The sequence below is a fragment of the Notothenia rossii genome (assembly GCF_949606895.1).
Source record: "Notothenia rossii genome assembly, chromosome: 7".
In the NCBI taxonomy this organism is placed as follows: domain Eukaryota; kingdom Metazoa; phylum Chordata; class Actinopteri; order Perciformes; family Nototheniidae; genus Notothenia; species Notothenia rossii.
Window position 1 is genome coordinate 13,506,581 of NC_136905.1, and position 7,902 is coordinate 13,514,482.

The 7,902-nt window shown below is 36.1% G+C and overlaps 1 protein-coding gene across 2 annotated transcripts in view; it reads right to left on the bottom strand.

Moving 5' to 3' along the window:
• Positions 1–4,340, bottom strand: part of mag (myelin associated glycoprotein) — a 25,250-nt gene extending 20,910 nt beyond the window's left edge. Inside the window, exon 1 of one of the 2 annotated variants that reach the window (XM_079693406.1) lies at positions 4,284–4,340. The gene's annotated coding sequence lies outside the window, so the exon portion shown is untranslated. The remainder of the gene's footprint in view (positions 1–4,283) is intronic. The other variant, XM_079693404.1, reaches the window with a different exon arrangement.
• Positions 4,341–7,902: the final 3,562 nt, after the last annotated feature.

The following is a 7,902-nucleotide window of genomic DNA, read 5'->3' on the forward strand; positions in this document are numbered from 1 at the left end:
AAAATACATCATTAAGATATCAATTGATTTATTTATAATATATCAATAAATAATATATCAATATCAATAAATAGATAATATATCAATAAATCAATAATCGTTTTATTTCGATTATGTTGTTTTCATAATCATTGCAAGCCAAAATCGTAATTGCGATTAAAATCCGATTAATTGAGCAGCCCTACTCCACCTTATCATAAAGCTGGAGCTGGCACACAGTAGTTGAATGAGAGGCGTCTAAACTGCCTCAGTGACCGAAGACACTACAGACTCCTCCTTGATGTCCTGCGATTGAACCACACGGTGAACTGAGGTCACTCCGAAGCTGATTTTAAACCATTTTCTTTTTCAGTCTGTGTCATAGTTTCACTTTGCAACTGGCAATCTGGAGAATTTAAGTCAAGTTATGTTTTTGTACTTTTTCTTCTGGTGAGGTAGGTCTAAAGCTTGTTTTAAAGATCTATCTTAAAGTCCTTCATTTTGTCTTTTCATTGTTTTAAGACAATTGCACATAAAAAAGGCAATATGTCTGCATCCACCTGCCAACTCATCCTCACTACGATTACAAAAGATTAAAACATATTGTTTACCCTAAAGTAGCATTAAGAGTATTCACACAGTTACATGGTGCTGTGACCATGTCTTGAAACCCGAAGACTTGTTAGCGCACCCCCCCCACTCCTCCTGACACAGTAGCCATTGTTTCCCAAGGCCTTCTGGGACAGAACAGCTCAGCTCGAGCCTGACACCGCACAACACTGGGAAGTCGATGTGCACAGATAATTGTCTTTTAATCACAACAATCCTCTTTTCTCTGGCCTTGCTCATTTGTTTCTGTCTCTTGTTCGACCTTTTTTGTCTTGGTTGTAACTCTGGTGGCTTTTAGCAAGTTCGACCAGCCCCATGGAGCTTGTGAGCCGAGACTCTGTCATGGAAGCAGAGCTGGAACGAGGAGCAATGGATCCCATACACCTATCAAAAACCTCCAAGTACGATTCAAACATTGATTTACTGTCTATCACCAAGCCCATTGCTAAATGAATATATGTTTTTTGATAATCAAAGGTGAACAGTAGCTGAGTAGATTGACTAACGCACTATAGTTAAGAACAATACCGAAGTACTTGTAGCTTACTTGAGTATATTCATGTCCTGCTACTTTCACTACACTACAACTCAGCAGCAAATATTGTGAGTTCTACTGCACTACATTTAATCTGAGCTTTAGTTACTTAGAAGATTCAGATTTGTAGTACACAATATAGTCAAAGAAAGCATTTTTACAATGTGCTACAACAAATGTACCTTAAGTTAAAGATCTGACTCATAACATGTATCTGCTCAGGATTTAGGTCCTACTTCCTCTCAACACAACCATTCTATAATAAAGACCAGAAAAACAACATCATCGGTCGTTTGTTCTAATCTGAATACACCTGATGTTTACATGTTCCTGTGAACTAACTTCATGTGGTTGTCCATTAAGAACAAAGAAGTGCAACCTGCATAAGTGGTTCAACAAAAACTTCAACATGAGAGAAGGTGGTTACCATCATGTCTCCCACCAATGGGTCCGTCTGGTCTTTTCCACAATTGTGTGTTCTTTAATAACTTGAGAACATGATCCGACTATTATTAAAAGCCCTGGACACCCATAGGTAAAACAGAATGTGCTTTTAATTGTTTTGGCTGATTAAACCTCAGAGCTACGGATTGGACTTGATTGATATTTCTTTCACTCTCAGTTTGGATTTGATGTGAATGTGAGGGCTAAATGACACCTTCATATTAGTACATAGTCCTATGACATCATGTAAAACGTCCTCTTTCTCCGTAAGCTTTCTTTAAATCTGGTTGAATAACATCATGAAATCTGTCAGAATAATCAAAAACACCTATGTTTGTGTACAGGGCCTTTGAAATCACAATACGGTTTGAATTGAATGTCAAGCAGCTTAACACAGGGCTGTTTAGTTTATGTGTGAGATTCACGTTTTTTCAAGGGGGACAATGATGATTTACTAGCTTCTCTAACCTTAAAAAATCATGTTTTAAACACAAAGCAGCTGAGTTAAAAGCTAAATGTATATATAACTATACTTTAGTCACTTTTTGGCTGTGGTGGAAGACATATTGAAGTATTTTACCAGGTGAAAGTAGTAATACAGTCAAAATACTCCTTTTAAAAGATGGCTAACTTCTGAAAAAGAGATATATATTCTACGATAATAATTAGTGAAGTATTTAAGGCAGAAGGAGAAAGGCTTGTTGGTTTTGTTTGTAAACACAATGGTGTGAAGGTTAAGGTTCTTGCCAGCAGGTGAAAGTCAACCCCAGATTAGCCTTGTGCCTCACTATATTCAAATGTTTTCGTATCATGTCCACCATTTTCATATCTTCGAATGAAATGTGCACCTATGATCTGGCACCTGGTGGCTGCTCCTTTTTTTTTTTATATATATATATAGAGGTTGGTGCTAATAAAAATCCAGTTTTACATTTGTTTTTAAGGAAAACCCTACTCAATGTACCTTAAATGTGGACATCCATTTGCTCTTGCAGCTGGTAAAGATGAAACTGATCCTAGTTCAGCTTTTCTACTGCTGTGTTACTTCAATATATCTCCAGTTATTTGTAATCTTTTTTGCTATTTTACGAGAAACCACACACACCAGAGTCTACACAGTTTAAACATACAAACACACTTACACGCGTGTACAGTATGATGGTGAAGACATGGTAGGTGGTGTGTAGGGGAGGGAGGGTGTGTGTGGGCGGGTGAGGGGGCTGTGCTGGACAGAGACGGGTGACAGAAGAACCCACTGAGAATAGATCCATTGTCCCTCTGTCCACTCTACTGGACACAAGCAGTGGACGGCTGCCATTTACAAAACTGCCTGGAAAATTGCATGTTGTTTTTTTTTGTTTTTTTAAATCGGTCCACCTCGTAGTTTTTAAGCTTAATCGTTTTACACTTTGGTGTTTTATTGAATATGCAGAACACAAATGGAAACAAATTATTAACAGCAGGATTCAAATCTATTGCGGTTTGAATGACAATTCCCATGTTGCTCAGGTGTTTCGTTTTTATTACATTTACTGAAAAAAGAGAAACAATTTAGTTAAAAGTCGAGGTCACAAGTTACATTTAAATTGGAACATTTCCCAAAATCAATTTAGGGGGACTATTCCAATATTTAATTTGAGATTCAATAAAACATCAACCCTGTCATCCATTTCCTTCCAACTAGAAAGTTATACTATATACACTTATGTGGTGCTAATGACAAAATACAAGTTGTTAGAAAATCTGTTTTTCTTATTACCCGTTTGCCCAAAGGTTTTGGGAAATCATTTTAAATGTACCATCTCAATGAGGAATTATTGAACCAATTGTGAATTACATATCCAGAGCCCTGACATGCTGCTATTCCTGGGTTACATGGGATTTGTATTCCCAAAGGTCAAACTAATCTCATATATATGCTATTTGGCCTAAATTGCCATACTTCTCTCCAACTGCTTAAACTTGGCATGTTTTGTTAGGCAGGTTGTTTTTATTTATTATCAAAAACATTTTTTTTATAATTTCTCCTAGTACAGGGTTATAGATTGTAGACAGCCATTTTGTAGAAACGAGACAAAATCTATCACTATTTGTCTTGAAAAGTTGTCTCTGTACTTTGACAAATACTGATAAAGTAACATTAAAGGACACAAAATGTAGAATTGAGCCAGGCACCCGAGTCATCTAAAATAATAAGAACCATGTATTTCCACAAGATGACAGTTTAAGTGGCTCTGAAGAGAAAAAATTAAGTTTATTGCGTGATCATTTCTCGTGGCAAGAATTATGAATAAAATAAAACATGATAATTGCCAGTTTTACTTCTCTCCAGACAATACATAATCAAACAGATAGCCTTATACTTCTTTCCTGTGTATCACTATAATCCATAAAAACGTGTGCGAGCATCAAGTGTAGATACAGTACTAATAGGATTTGGTGGGGCAGCTATAGTAATCTCTTCATAAACATCAAACAGCTGTGAGATGTTTGCCCCTTTAGAGATGCCACAAAATAATCACATTATTCGACACATTGACATTATTTTTGAAAATAAATTATTTCAAAGTGAGAACAAATCAAACCCAGAAGACAAAATAAAAACTTAAAGAGTTAAAGATGAAGCAAAACCCAGCAACATGTTAAAGATCTGCTCATAAGGAAATGTAAAAGTAATGAATACTAATGTTGGATGAGAGAGCAGCAGAGCTCTTACCTTATCAGCTGTGGAGCTCAGAGTCGCCTCCTCTTCTTCAGCATTTGCTTTCTCTGCTGCTCTCCCTCCTCCCTCATCTTCCTCTCTCTCCGTCAGCAGATTGGGTCTTTGGCATCAAAACCTGTGAAAAGGGGGGTGGGGCAGCTTCAGGATGTAGATTCACACATTATTTATTATTTCAATCAAATATAATTCTGCTTTTTACAACTTGAGTCTTTTTGTGACCATCCATTGTAGATTTCAAGTACTTGCTGAGATCTGAGAAACATCAATATAGTCTGTAGCAACGGGAACAGACCCAAGATCAGTCAGACAGGTAAATATCATCTAAACCAGGGGTGTCAAACTCAATTTCATCGCGGGCCACATCAGCATTATGGTTGCACTCAAAGGGCCGGTTGTAACTTTAAGACTATATAAAAATACATATATAAATATATCGTATATATAAAATAATGTATTATATTACATGATTGCCTCTGCATTGGATTATTATCGGATAGGGTCAATAATAACTTCATGATTAACTGACTGAAAGCTGAAGTCTCTATAGTGAGAATGTCACAAAATGATTTAAAAAGAAAAGCCAAATTCTGGAAAAAAAATTCACAATCAAAAAAAGAAAAAGTGACATTTAGAAGAAAAAAAGTCAAATTCTGAGAAAAAAAGTCAAATTTGAGATGCATTGTGCTCCATGTAGGGGCAACGTGCCTCTGTAAATCGGCATGTAACCGTATAACAAACATATATTCTTTACAAGCTCTTGTGGGGCCACGCCGGATTTGAGTTTGACACCCCTGATCTAAACCATTACATTTGGAGGTAAAACAAAAAAGAGCACGGCCTAAAATGTTATTACTACATTACAATATCCATCTATAATAAGTCAAAGTTGAACCAGATGGTCTATAAAAAGGGATGGAAATGAAATACGTTAAAATTACTAGTTACCTTTGAAAAACATGTAATCAGTAACTTAATCTGAGTATCAAAATATAAAAGTAATGACCTCAATATCAAATATGCAAATAAACAAAAGAGGAAATAAAAACAATGAGGTGTTTTTTACTCAAGTGTAAGACAACAGACCAATGTAACCTTAAAAGAAGAAACCAATATATTTAGTATCAAAAAAGGCTCCTCTGAAAGGAGATTCTATTAATAGGAAAACCCATCTTCCTATAAATGGTATATGATTCGGATGAAACCATAAATGGAGATATTGTGACCCATAAATATTCTATCTTAATTGAATGTTTCATACCCGATGCCACCAATGCCGGGTGAAGGTTGTAAGGGTGTGGAGGTTGGGGTGGTGGAGGAAGCGTAAAGCACGTTAAACTGTCATGCATCCATCAGTGTCAATTTCCTCCCGTTAAAGACCTGCAATTGTGTTTTTATTAACCATAACGATCATTCAAATAAATGTCACAATACAAAAGTTACCAAGCAAACATAATGTTGAACGTGGTAATTATAAAAACATTGTTATTGAACGTAGTATGGGGTTTCAGAGAATTATCCGATATTGATATTCTTGTCTGGAGGTAATGGTGTGACAAAATCCACTCGATTCACTGGTGGAACTGTCCATAAACACCCTGAGCTGTTTCCTCTCCAGAAGGAGTCTCACATTAGCTCCTTTGGTTACATCAGGTGTGGGTCTGATGTGGGTGTGATGTGAATATTCTGCTGACAGTGTTCCGCTTAACTAATGCAATATCAGCTCACACACAAACAAATATGGTCCTCGGGTTTTGGAAAATCTCTGGTGGGCTGAGTTGACAAAATATGAAAAATAGCTTCAAAATCCCTCATTTTATAGTGGATACAAAAACATATTTATATAAAGAATTATTTAAAAATATTTATAAATTCATGAAATAACAATATTGACAAGAATTGCCAGAGAAAGAAGATGATATATTATTAATTCTTTTTAAATGACATTCAAAAATGTAGTAGGTCAGTGTCCCTTTACCTTTTCAGATATTTGCTATATATAATATATCAGACAATATTGACTCATCACAGATCGATAAATGTGCATTATGGCAACTCATGAGTTAATAAATTGTGGTAAAGCATTGGGTTTATTTTTAAAAATTAATACATTTCATAAACGTATATGAGAGAATTTGTTTTGCTCTACAGTGGACATTTATACACTTTAGTTTCTGCTTTAATATAAAATGATAGCTAAGAGTTGGTTAATGACATCATTTGTATTTTTGCAGCTATTCACATTAGAGGTCACTGCACGTACAAAACGATACATAACAAATGTAGCAGATATAAATATAAAAACGTAAGAGTATGTAACGGTACTGCTAGAGAGGAGGTCTTTGAATACTCATGATTGCAAATGTGGTCGCGTTATAAGATTACTATCATCTGTTATATTGCTTAATAATGTACTTTGCTGTCTATTCCTAGTTTGTTTTAAAATTGTGTAAAACAAAGCACTGAAGGGATATTTTATATTATGTTAAAGGTAGGGTAGGTAAGTTTGAGAAACCGGCTCGAGATACACTTTTTGTTATATTCCAGGGAATATTCTTAACATCCCGATAGCAATGAATATCTGAAGTGCTTTGACAAAAAATCCATAAAAAGATTTCATCTGTGGAAGCCGTAGCGCTGTAAAAAGCACGACCAATCCAATAACTGGATGGCCTACCTGCCTGTCAGCCTTCCATCTGTGCACAAACTTATCCAGCGCCCTCATTGGTCATGTGAGCGTTCGTGTGTGTTGGAGGAGGGGCTCTGTAAGGAAGTGGCAGATTTCTTCCGGCTGTGTATTTTCAAATTCTTGCGCACTCGAGCTGGTTTCTCCGAAATTACCTAACCCACCTTTAAGCTACATGGAAAGATGACAATATTATGACCTAAATAATACAGATATTAAAATACTGAACTAACTGGAGATGAAGTGTACAGGTTCAATTGTTTCCACTTTAAAAACAAACTGAACCAGAAAAAAACTACAATTTTCCCCTTCTGAAATTGTAAATCTCCTCTTTAATGTTTAGAAACCTAGAAAGTGTCCCTCCTGGAAAGATAATGTGTTTAGTGACTGATGGCAGGTTGAATGACATGTTGCATGCAGTCCTTTGACACAATAGGACATAATACATCTCCTGCTGTCTTAATACTGTGAACAAGGTCTATAAACAATCTCAAATGTGTATGCAAGTGGAAATAGAGTGTGTTAAATAATTGACTTTAACAACAACATACTCTCTCCAACAGACACATTATATTTAAAGGGGAACTCCACTGTTTTCAAACATGAAGGTTGAGTCAGTTGAATACAGTACTCCATAACGCCAGCAGGGTTATCTCACTGCTGCTTGGATTTGAGTGACAAAACATGTGTGTAAGCTAGTTTGTGGCACTATCGGAAATAGAAGGTCCAGCCTTTTTGGACCCATAGAAGTGACTAAAAGAGATGATATATAAGCCTCTGCTGTGTTTATTCTGGTTCTTATGTTTCCCCAAACTTTCTCGAAGTGCACTAAAACACTAAATCTCAGTAATGCCTCCTCAAATGAAATTGAAGCAGGTGTCTCTCCTCAGATTACAGTGGAGGAGCAGTACGTCTCGTAAATGGGTTTTT